This window comes from Natator depressus, chromosome 10 (genome assembly GCF_965152275.1).
Source record: "Natator depressus isolate rNatDep1 chromosome 10, rNatDep2.hap1, whole genome shotgun sequence".
Taxonomy (NCBI): domain Eukaryota; kingdom Metazoa; phylum Chordata; order Testudines; family Cheloniidae; genus Natator; species Natator depressus.
The window spans coordinates 67271117-67283667 of record NC_134243.1 but is presented as its reverse complement, the minus strand read 5'-3'; the positions used below and the strand labels follow the sequence as shown (position 1 = coordinate 67283667).

At 41.6% G+C, this 12551-nt stretch overlaps 1 long non-coding RNA gene across 1 annotated transcript; it reads right to left on the bottom strand.

The window, feature by feature from the left end:
* Positions 1-8536: 8536 nt before the first annotated feature.
* LOC141994554 (uncharacterized) lies at positions 8537-12423 on the bottom strand. Its single transcript, XR_012641164.1, has 4 exons — positions 12372-12423; positions 12120-12240; positions 10613-10794; positions 8537-8552 (listed from the first exon to the last, which is right to left on the bottom strand). It is a non-coding gene; the product is annotated as an uncharacterized LOC141994554 (long non-coding RNA).
* Between the last annotated feature and the right edge of the window lie 128 nt (positions 12424-12551).

The following is a 12551-nucleotide window of genomic DNA, read 5'->3' as shown; positions in this document are numbered from 1 at the left end:
TAGAACTCCTATCCAACACCCCCTTCCCTCCACCCCCCAGATTTCTCCCTCAGTCCTGCCCATTATGTGCAACTACTTGCTCATCATTTGGCTGTTAGGCTAGTTCTGAGTGTCATTGTGCCAGAGGGGGTGAGGGATGACACCCGAATAATGGGTATTAGCAGAGAGACTGAAATGCACAGTCCATTGAGCTTAAAAATGCAGTCAGAAGGGTCAAGAGATGACCAGAGGGCTTGAGACACTCAGGCAGATAGCTCGAGAGATGCGGTGAAACTCACCTAATAGTAAAAAGTAAAGGAGGACTTGTGGCACCTTAGAGACTAACAAATTTATTTGAGCATAAATCTCCCCACTGTATTTTCCACAGTATGCATCCGATGAACTGAGCTGTAGCTCACGAAAGCTTATGCTCAAATAAATTTGTTAGTCTCTAAGGTGCCACAAGTCCTCCTTTTATTTTTGCGGATACAGACTAACACGGCTGCTACTCTGTCACTTAATAGTGTAACTCCTGCAACTCCAAGTATGCTGTTTTAATACTCCCAGTAGTTATGAAGTAAAAGAATGCATTAAAAACAGTTCTCAGATCTGGTATAGTTTTTTGATACATAATATAACTTTTATATATGTTTATTAATGAGGCCTGCTCACTTGCTTTGGCTGCCATGTGTTAAAAGAACAATCCAAACCAAACTCAGAAGTGATGGATAAATAGGGTTAACTATGTGTCAGTAAGTGGATGGTTTGTACTGTTGTTGGTTCCAGGGTAGGAGACAGACAAGGTAGGTGATGTAATATCTTTTACTGCACCAGTTTCTGGTGGTGGAAGGGACAAGCTTTTGTGAGCTCCACAAAGCACTTTCTCAGGTTGGCAAAAGTAACCACAGTAAGTGGATGTTTAATCTGAATGTAAAGCAGTCTAAGATGGCCTAACTCTCACGCCGAGGGACCCGTATAAGGTGGCACACCCCTATTTAGATTCCTTTAGATTCAGAGAATATGGCACTGAAACACAATCCCACATTTTGCCCCATACAAGACTTCCCTGTCCAACGCTACTATAGAAAATCTATCAGCTATCAACACTAGGATTAGATCAGAAGTGCAGGTCCATGCATTCAAACTATACCTCCTTTCCACTCACGCTGTTGGTTCCATTCCTATGATCCAGCAGCAATGGCAAATAAACACACCTCCTAAAATCCCACATTTCAGCCTAACTAGTCTTCATCCACAGCAAAGTGCCCTTGTAAACTATTTTATATGGACTAGAGCCCTAGGAGGAACCAAAGGTGAAGCAACCCTCATGGGCTCACCTAAATGCAATCAGAAATATAAACCTTTAAATAATGGAGTTTAAAATAGAAATAGCAGCTACAATTCTGGGAAACTACATTTGTAAAGCCAGAGGGAATACACAAAATACTTCACAGTATGGAGTTCACATATCTTACATAGCTAAACCACTACTCCACAGCACAACATTAATTATACTCTGTGCTAAAACAGATATATAATCAGAGCCCTGCACGGATAAAAATTTATATCCACGGATATAAATCAGTATCTGTGGAACCGCAGGGCTCTCCCGGGAACCGCAGCGGTGAAAGGAGCAGAACGTGGGGCACCGCTCCCAGAAGCCAGCGCCACGCACTGGCAGCTCCTCCCGTGCAGCTGTACTGCCCCCCCAGCCCCACCCCCATCCCTTTCACGCAGCTGTCTGCATCTCCTGTCTGGGGTCTGTACAGCCACACCAGAGGACAGGGCTGGGGCGGGGCGCTGGCTCCTGGGAGTGGCGGCCCCATGTTCTGCTCCTTTCACCGCTGCGGTTCCTGGGAGAACCCTGCGGTTCCGCAGATACCGATTTATATCCGTGGATATCCGAATCGGTGGATATAAATTTGTATCCCTGCAGAGCTCTCTAAATAATGTCAATAAATGAGAGTCAGACCTAGTGAAATGTAAAGGTTGATGCTGTTGTTAAGGAAGATTCTCTTAATATTTCTCTCAATTGCAAAAGTTATCATTTGCTTAGCTCTGTACACTAAAAATGGCTCAAGAATCTGTTTGTATATTAAATCTATCCACAAACTACAGGAGTTTAGCTGATGTAGCTGGTAATAAAGATTCTGAATATGAGTTTTCAACATGTATATTTAATAGGTCTCACAGTTTAAGATAAAGTGCATCTTAATCATAGGCGCCGACTCTCTGGGTGCTCAGCGGTGGGCAGGAGGCGCTGGGAGGGGGGCAGGGGAAGGAAGAGGAGGAGCGAGGGTGGGACATACTCGAGGGAGGGAGTGGAACAGGGTGGGAAGAGGTGCGGGAGGGGGCAGAATGGGGGTGCGAAGAGGCAAAGTGGGGGTGGAGCTTTGGGGGAAGGGGTGGAATGAGGGTGGGGTTGGGGCAGAGCAGGGGTCGAGACCCCTGGGGAAATTAGAAAGTCAGTGCCCTTGATCTTAACTAATGTATATATTTCTGTACGCTACAGAAAATATAGTTTTGGCTTATGTCTTGAGCAAAATACCTTGCTAGCCATCTGAGAAAAATTATTTAAATAGCATTAAAATGGGAAAGAATTTTAAGTAACATCTATCATTCTTTAAATTTTAAATGTTGAACATAAGAACAGCTATACAGGACCAAACCAATGGTCCAGTATCATGTACATTCCCTAGGCCAAGTGGGACATCCAGGACCTCCTTTAAAAGACTCATCTGTAGAAGTCATAGAGATATACATAAAAATGGCCAGGATGGACAAGACCAATGGTCCATCTAGCCTAGTATCCTCTCTTCCTACAGAGACCAGTACCAGAAGGAATGAACAGAACAGGGCAATTTAATTGAGTGATCCATTCCACACCAGTCCCAGCTTCTGGCAATCAGAGGATTAGGGACACCCAGAGCATGGGGTTGAATTCCAGACCATCATGGCCAATAGCTATTGAACTTATTGTCCAATATCCTCCATGAACTTATCTAAATTCTTTTTTGAACCCAGTTATCCTTTTGGCCTTCACAGCATCCACTGGCAATGAGTTCCACAGGTTGACTGTTCACTGTGTGAAGAAATATTCTCTTATGTTTGTTTTAAACCTACTGCCCATTAATTCCATTGCACGACCTGTGCTTTTTGTGTTTTAGGAAGGAGTAAATAACACTTCTTTATTCACTTTCTCCACAACATTCATGACGTTATAGATGTCTATCATATCCCCCATTAGTTGTCTCTTCTCCAAGCTGAACTGTCCCAGTCTTTTTAATCTCTCCTCATATGGAAGCTGTTCCATACCCCTAATCATTTTTGTTGCCCTTCTCTGTACATTTTCCAATTCTACAGCAAAAGCTGTTTAATCCAGCATGTTGGGAGAATTGGGGGTGATGGTAAGTGAAAAATGCTGGTTAACTAAAAGGGAGGGAGTTTGGGTGCAGGAGCAGGCTTGGGGCAAGGGGTTGGGGCACAGGAGGAGACTCAGGGTGCTGGATCCGGGGGGGGGGTGCTCACCTTGGGTGGCTCTCCACAAGCAGTGACCTGTCCTGGCTGTTCCTAGGCGGAGGCGCGGCAGACGGCTCTGCATGCTGCCCCCGCCCTGCCCCAAGCACTGCCTCCACCCACAGGGCGCCGCCCCTGCAGCTCCCATTGGCTGCAGTTCCCTGCCAATGGGAGCTGTGGCACTAGCGCTCGGGGAGGGGGCAGCGTGCAGAGCCACCTGCCGCGCCTCCACCTAGGAGCAGCCGGGACAGGTCGCTGCTTGTGGGGATCCAACTGAGGTGAGCGCCTCCCGGATCCGGCACCCCAGAATCCCAACCCCCTGCCCTGAGCCCCCTCCCGCACCTAAGCTCCCTCCCAGAGCCCGCGCCCCACACCCTCTCTCATGCTCCAGCCCTGCATCCCCTCCTGCACCCAAACTCCCTTCCTCTTAATTAACCAGGATTTTTCACTTACCAGCACCCCAAATTCCCCCAACATGCTGGATAAAACAACTTTGACTGTATTATAACTGAGAACTAGTAGTGGAGATACACAAATGGATAATAGCCTGATGTTGTCTTCTAAAAAGCTGAAATTCTGTTCAGTTACACTGGTGTAACTTTGGAGTACAAATGGTGTTATTCCAGATTTTATATAGGTGTAACTGAGAAATGAATTAGGTTCTAACTATTTACATTTATGTATAACAACAGTAGCTAAGCTGCATTATTTACCATCTTTGAAATAAAAAGCATTTAACAAGAAAACTTGGTGGTCAAGCAGTTCACATAGGTAAGAGTCAGGAATGTCTCAGTAAAGCTTCAAGAAGATAGACAGCAAAGATCAAAATCATGTTTAATGCAAATGTGGAGTAAGAAACAACCGCAGCAAATGGAAAAAAAATTAGAGTGTAGTCCGACTGATCTGTTATTCCAAAACACAAAGCTGAGTTGAAGACATGAATAAAGCTTTGATGGAGAGCCTTTGAAAGATTAGACACTGTCATGAAGAGGAAAATTGCCTCTCCTTAAAAACACATTTTTTGCACCAATGTTCTAACAGCAATGGCATAAGGAAGCAAAGTTGAAATTTGGGAGGCACAGGTTGTGAAAATATTCAGTACTCTGAGTGAAATGGAAAGGAAGGAGAACATACAAATTGACTAGAAACCAACAATGGAGAATAATTTCAAGTTGAGCCACTGTAGAAAACTAACATATATTATAGGGGATCACCCTATTTTCTGGGGAAGTTGGTTTACACAGCATGTGCCATTTTGCAGATCTAAGTTTAAATTAGATATCTGATGTTTTCATGTATTGTATATACCACCAGGAAGGAGACTGGAATAGTATCCCAACCTCACTGATCTTATCCCATTCTAATTGCCTTGTTCAGTGTAGACTGCATATAGAGGGTAGACAGCCCAGATAAAGTAGGTAGAGAGGCCAGCTTTGTGTGGACATAAAGTCAAGTATGGAGCCACGACTAATATGAGAAGAGCAACATAAAAAAGAAAAGCACAGAATACCTACTATAATCTATTGCTTTCATAGATCAATACCATTCTAGAAGAATGAATAGATAGAAAAGCTGTTGCTATTAAGTGAAAGAGCTATGTTCCCCTACATTTCTCCCCATAAAATCATCCTCCAAAACCATATGAGAGATTCGCACTTTGGGTTTAGTCCCTTGAGGTGCTCAACTCCCACCGCAGTCGGAAAGGGTGATCGGTATCTCACATGGTTGGGCCCTTCTGTTTTTTAAACATTCCCTTCTGAACGTTTATGTAAAAAAAGTCAGGAAGAAAACAATTTACTAAAATAAAAATAAGAGCAGATGCTTATTAACAGGAGATCAATGTTCTGGTCTTTAATGTTTCCATATTCTACCACAACATACTATTTGCTACACTTTGATTTCACTTTGAGCATTGCATTTTCATCATCAGAACTGCCTGCTGTGTGCAGAGATCCAAAGAGAATTTAGAAAGATGCCCATTATTACGGTTTTACACATAACATGTTGAATCCTATTTTTGTGACTAGAGCGGTGGATTAATTTGAAGGGTAGCTATTAGGATAGTCCAAAAGTATATTCTTACATTTTCAGAGGCATTTAGGATCAGTGCCTCAATGATAAAGGGCCAACTACTATTTCATTTCACAAATCTCAGGCTTGACATCATGTTAATTTCAGGCTACAGTCAGAAATGTACAACCTTAGGGACAACTTCCAGCATTAGAATCATGATGTTCCAAGGCCTCAAAAAACGATGTTTCTTCTAGTCTAATTGCATTACTTATAGTCCACGGTCTCAGGGAATAGTAAATAAAAAGTTGGCCATGGTTAAAATGGCTGAGGAAACTTAAAATGTTTTTCTTGGCTATACATCACTACTAAACAATATAGGCTAAGATTTGTAAAATTTTGCATCCTCATCATTTGTACTGCAGTTACGTACATAACTGCAATAAGTGTACGTGCACCTTTACCAGTTAGGTGTATTTGCATGACATTTCCTATAATTGCATGCATGGTCATGGTAATTATTCACATGCACATTTGTACGCGAAGAGTTCAAACAGTTAATCCATTGTCCTCAGCGAGGTTGCATAGGTGTAACATAGGGCAGGGGACTGGCCACATGTGTTCTGCATTTCTATTTTTGCAAAAATCCAGCCATTTGTAATTGAGCAACTTATCTGTGATGTGTTTTTAGATAAGAAAAAGGAACGTTGTTTTATTATACACAAACACGCAGATATATTCCTCATTCATAATATTGTACTGGGAAAAAAATAGAACCATGTTTACACATAGGCCTGTGGTTAAATTAGCCTACCTAATTTTAAAGAGAGGCTTAACGATGAGCTCAATTAACCAGCAACCCACCCTTAGGAAAAACAGGTATTCATAGAGTGTTGCTGAACGCCAGTGCATACCTTTTAAATGTCAACACATTTTTTTAAAACACGGTTAATGCAAAACTCAGGCCAAGAATTCAATGGCAGTAAAGCAGTTTAGAACAAGTGAGGCTCTGGCCCTCACACTGGAATCTGAATTTTTCCACAGTGCAGAGAGTGGGGAGGAGGGTTATTGGCTGTTAAGTAAGGGCTCATCCCTAACCAACAGGTTTGCTGAGGTTTGTGAACCTTTGGGTGAGCCTGGATTGAGTTTAAAGTCAACCTTGGCCCGATGTATGGCTTCAGGAGGAAATCATGCGATACCTGGGGCTTGGTACTGCAGAGTACAGGTACGGGATGTCATGCATATGTCTATCCATGTCAGTGGCAAGGCTCCCATTGCCTTCTGTTGGCACTGGATCAAAGCCTTGAAGTACAACATAAATAGTGACAGAGACCTTAGGGGAAACTCAGTTCCATACAGATAAACAGGCTATTGTGTACCCACATAATTACTCCTGCCTATTTACAGCTGTTAAGGCCAAAGAGGACAGTGTATCCCATCTACTTGGAGTACCGAGGGTTGCACATAAGGCCACATCTCCCACACATTTACTTACCACATCCTTTTTCCTATGCACCCTTCAGAATAAGGGAATAGGTGTCTATGGGTATGTCTACACTGCAATTAGACACCCACAGCTGGACCATACCAGCTGACTTGGACTAAGGGGCTGTTTAATTGCAGTGTAGACGTTTAGGCTCAGGTGAAGCCCAGGTTCTAGGACACTGCAAGGGGGCGGGGGGGTCGCAGGGCTTGGGCTGCATCCCAAGACCGAACAACTACATTACACTTAATCAGCCCCTTAGCCTGAGCCCCACAAGCCTGAGTCAGCCGGCTCGGGCCAGCTGTGGGTTTTTAATTGGAGCGTAGACATACCCACTGGGGCTTCAGATTCATTGAGCTCAGTTTGGGGACTATGCCTAAGCCCTTACCTTACTTGCACCCCCACACTTGCCCTTTGACTTTCTGCTTCATATGAACCCTGAGCCCAAAGCAAAGCAAAAAAGAAAAGGCTCATTAAGCATTGCACACTGGCCCCACTAAGTTTCATAACTACAGTGAACACCACTGAAAATTCAACATTCCCTACCACACAGACTCCTGCAATAGCCTTGGTATCTTAGGCTTAGAAGATACTACAAGAGGAGGTTATTTACAGTAATGTTATGGCCTGAATTAATGTAACATGAATAAATTACATACTCCTTACTAAATATTAAGCCTATTTTGCAGTCACATACAATACTGGTAAAGTATGCATAAGTTGCATCTCAGACTTAGAGGGGGAAAATCACATTGAAAACATACAAAAATTATAATTTTTCCCTATTTCTTTACTAGTGTAGGTTTCTTTGATGCTAATAAACAGAAAATTAGAATGTTCCAGCAATGTGAACCTCCTGAAAGTTAAATCATTGCTATAATAAACCTCATGTTGCTTACATGCTACTTTGTTTTATGCTTGTAATGAGACACTGTGAAAATGCAAGTGAACTTGACCTCACCCTAATCTTTGGACTTGCAGAATGATCTGTGCTTGAAACTTCCTCACATTTCCTTTCATGTGCCAAATCAAGACTGAGACCAATCAAACAAAGAAGCGTGTCCTGACGGCTTGACTCTCAGCTGTCCAGACAGTTAACACTACCTATGGAAAAATTAGACAATCTGTTTTCTTTGCAGACTTACAACTGCTATAGTACTTTATAGGACACTAATTTCCCAACAGTGTATATTTTGAAGCTGACAAGTGTTAAGCTATGATTAAAAAATTCAAAATGAATCCACGTATCTGTCACTTAGTTAACCCCGTTTGCACGGGTGACCACAATGGGAACCCATCTGTCAACAATTTATATAGAAGGTAGGTGCTGCTGAGACCTCATAATGAGGTGAATGGGTTAATTTTCTCATTGCTAGAAGATCAAATGAAGAATTTGACTCAAATAATGTAAAACGGAGATCAGTCTAAAGTAAAGTAGAAGATTCAATTACACTTATCTCAAGGAAAGATCCACAGAGCAATACAGTAAATATGAAAACAAAATCAATGAGTACCTTCAGTTTATGGTGTCCAAGAAGTCATGAGTATTCTGTAGTCCATTCTACTGTTTGAGAAAAATTATTTTATCAATTGCATAAAATATTTACCAATACTTAAGAACACACTAACATGCAAAATTCAAAACATTTTCAATAATCACTGGTTACATCAAAAATCTGAAACAGTCACTTAGTTCAATCTAGATTAAATCCTTATTTGGGATTCCTTTGACCAAAAAAAAGTCCATTTGATGTTTGTGTGTAAAATCTTTCGGCGTGCTCTCTTTTTGTTTATTTATCTATGTATTTGTTGGGGCGAGGAGGGGAAGGCCACTTATGATTTGCTCAAAAAACACTTACATGTATGTGTGTAACTTTCCCACATTCAGAGTTCCATAGGACTACTCACATGCATAATTATGTACCTCAATGTTTGCAGGATTGGGGCTTTAAAGGTTATCACAATACCTGACTTTTTGTAACATGCTATTTTTAACTTTTTTCCAAGAACAGAGTAAGTCATTCAGATAAAGTAAGGAATAGGTTTTACCGGACAACACAAAACACCATTGTGTAATCAACCAACAGTACTCCACTACTTGGCTAGTTATTTCATACGGCCAATAATGTCAGAAATGTACTGAATTTAAGCAAATGCAGAATTAAGTATGGGAATCAACTTCAGACTGAGGAAGCACTATTTTTTACCCCAAGAAACAAAAAAGCAGAGCAAACCCCAACAACAACACAGTAAACACCCTGTAATTTATTTCCTAATTTAATTATATTTTAGAAGCCACCATTGCATTGCATTTTCTCTCTCCCCCAGCAGTAGCAAGAAAAGGGACAAACTGCAAAACAGAATCCTTTATCTGTGGTTTTGTCTCATAAAAGCCCATGTTAATTTCAATGAAAGCACAAGCTGAGAAGTATAGCAGCTGGCCCTTAAATATATGGAAAAATAGCAGCAGTTTTACTGCCATAAGATTTTTTTTTTCAAGACTTGTAATGCCCATGGTAACATGTGCAAGTTTCTTTAAGGAGGTGCTCTGTATGTATATGTGCAATGCCCAAGTAAATGTTAGGGTTTTTATAAAGCAGCAGAAAAAATGGGTTTGTAAAGTCCTTGTATCTTAAATGTCTACTAAGTTACCCACATTGATTACAATATCTTACACGTTTATCCTCCCTTTTTGAAAAAAATTGGAAATTTAGTTATTTATTTTAGACTAGGGAAGGCAATGGGAGAGATTTTTTTTTTTGAAGTTGGGTAGCCATATGCATTCAAATTTGTATATGAAATTATCATGATGTGCAAAAATCAGGTAACAATTGCACGCAAATCAGTAATTAGGTGAATTTGCACATGCAGCTGATTTGCACATATATGTACAAGAATTTTTATATCCTTTGCACATTCTTCCTCTCCAGAGTGTGCGATACATGTTTAGGGTTTGCCTACACAGCAGAAGATGACTGGTGGCAGCATGTCTCAGAGTTGGTTCCACTGGCTTTGGCTCGCGGGACTCACGCTGCAGGGCTAAAAATAGCAGTATAGACATTTAGCCTCAGGATGGAGAAGGAGGGTCTCAGAAACTGGACTCCACCCTTAGTACTAATATTTACACTGCTATTTTTAACTCTGCAGACCCGGACTCTGAGACTTTCTGCCATTTTTTCCCTGTGCAGATGTATCCTTAGATACACAGAGCTGTACTAATTTTAAAGTTACTTAAAATGAGAAATTAAATGCCTTGTTAGAAGTATGACACCAAAATTATGGTGTTAAAAGTTGCTAAAAAAAGATAAAAGTAAATGTGATTACAGTCATTTATATATATTAATTAGAACAAATTTTCCAGATGAATTTGTTGCAGTGTTTATTTATGAAAGAAAATGACACCTTTAGATTTAGTAACAAAGTTGTGAAATGTATCTGGATGTTGTTACATGTTTTGGTTCTTTTCCATTTACTTGTACTAATTATAATAAAACACAATTGTGTATATTCTATATAGTACCAACCTATCAAGTTGCCTGGCTGCAATCAGAATATGAGCACATTCTTCTAGATCCTGTGAGAGAAGAATCTTGGAATAACATGAAAAATATTTTAAATTGTCACCTTATGAACTGAAGTGGCTGTTGTTCTTTTACTTCTGATTTTTATAAGTGAAAGATGGACACATGCCATTTCTTCAGGTGCTCCTTATCCATATTGATATATGCCAAGTTAGTTTTTTGTTCTTTTGACATTCAGATCCATTCAAACTCCACAGACTTCAAGACAGAGAGGATCGCTGAATACTACATATAATACAGGCATAGAAAGAAGTGTTTACAATAAAGTCCTTAGGGGTCAAAAGTAAATAAAGTAAAATAATATCTTAGTACTTTATATGTTCTAAGCACTTTACAGACATTAATTAATTCTCAATTGTGGAGCAGCTAGATACATGTAAGTATTAACCCTATTTTACAGATGGGGAAACTGAGGCAAAGGGGAGCTAATAGACTCAAATCCATACCTTGAGTAAGTGGAAGATACTGGAAAGATCATAAAGCAACAAAACCAAGAGGGCAAATGGAAGAAGGTAGGATGTATAAAGAGGCAATACAACAAATTTGGGAGCATGCAGGAAGCATGCACAAAGAGAAAGTAAACAGTGAATTTTTCAAAAGATGACACAAAGTCAGCACAATATTGCCCTCTATCTCCTCTCAACTCTGCCAGTAATGAAGGCGATTTACCAGCCCACTCCTCCCACATAGAGTGTCTGAAAGCTTGGGGAGGTGGGTGTTGAACAAGGGAGATCCTTACTTTAACACTCACTTAGTAAATGGCAACAAACCTTTGTTAACACAGAGTTAAGACTGCCCAGTGAAAGCTTGTGCCCTTCAGAACATCGAGTTCTGAAGTGACTTGTCCAATGGCAGAGCTAGGAATAGTCCTAGTCTAGTGGTCTTTCCAGTTGGTCACAGGGTTGCTATGTACTCAGTGATCATCCCCACTCCAGTACATTTTGTTATAATGCAATGGGCATGATGGTCATGCTTTGAAATATTTGCAATATGTAGTTGCTAACAGGGCTGGTTAGAGAAATCTCATCCATGGCCTAGGTCCCAAAATCTTGACAGTTTTACTACATGGTTGTTACAGTAACCTTAAGTGTGAGAGAAGACTGCACTATTTCTCTTTCTCCACTCCTCCCCCACAACATGAAGTTCCCCCTCCCCCACCATTTCCAGCTCCCCTCCCCTTTCCAGTTCATTAAGCCACTAGTTGGCACTGTGGAAGCTATTAACATGTAAGAAGTTGCTCCTTGTTGTCTCCTGCCCTATACTGCTGCAAATAAATATCATAAGCAGCAGCTTACTGGAGGGCCACAAACTACCTTGCTTATGTAGCCCAAGCTGCACGCTGAGCTGGGCCCCTTGCTCCTACTACCCACCCCAAGCTGGGACTTCTGCCCCTGCTTCAGCCAGGTTTCCCCAGCCATGCTCCAGGCCCACTCACTCCTCCCCTCCTCCAAACTAGCCCCCCCACTCTGGCCAGTCCGCCACCTGACACAGGGGTGTTGTATATCTTCATTATTTATTTTCTGGATTTTGGATGTTTAAATTTGCATTACCTTCAGTTCACCCAGATCCAGGCTCATGTGGAGGAACAGGGAGAGGGGCTCAGACACTCCAGAGAAGCAGAGACCCCAACAGAGAGGGCGGCGTGGAAGAGGGCCTCAGACTCCACAGATCCTGCACGCACAGAAGGGGGAAAACATGAGGCTGACAGACAGGCACCCATGTCTTATTGTCCCCCAGTCCATCTGCCAATCACCCCTATGTGTACTCATTACCCCCTCATCTGAGCTCCCCAACCCTCTCACCTTCCCTACCACCAGCCATCCTCGTTTATACCCCTCCTGTCAATGAAGTCTCAATTTGGAGAGCTGGGGTAAGGAAGGAAGATGATGAGCAAACCCTGGAAGCTGGAGAGATAAAGAGAACATGAGCCAAAACACGTGTCATAGTAAAAGGTGCGGGGTGGAAAAGGGGAAATTTCAACT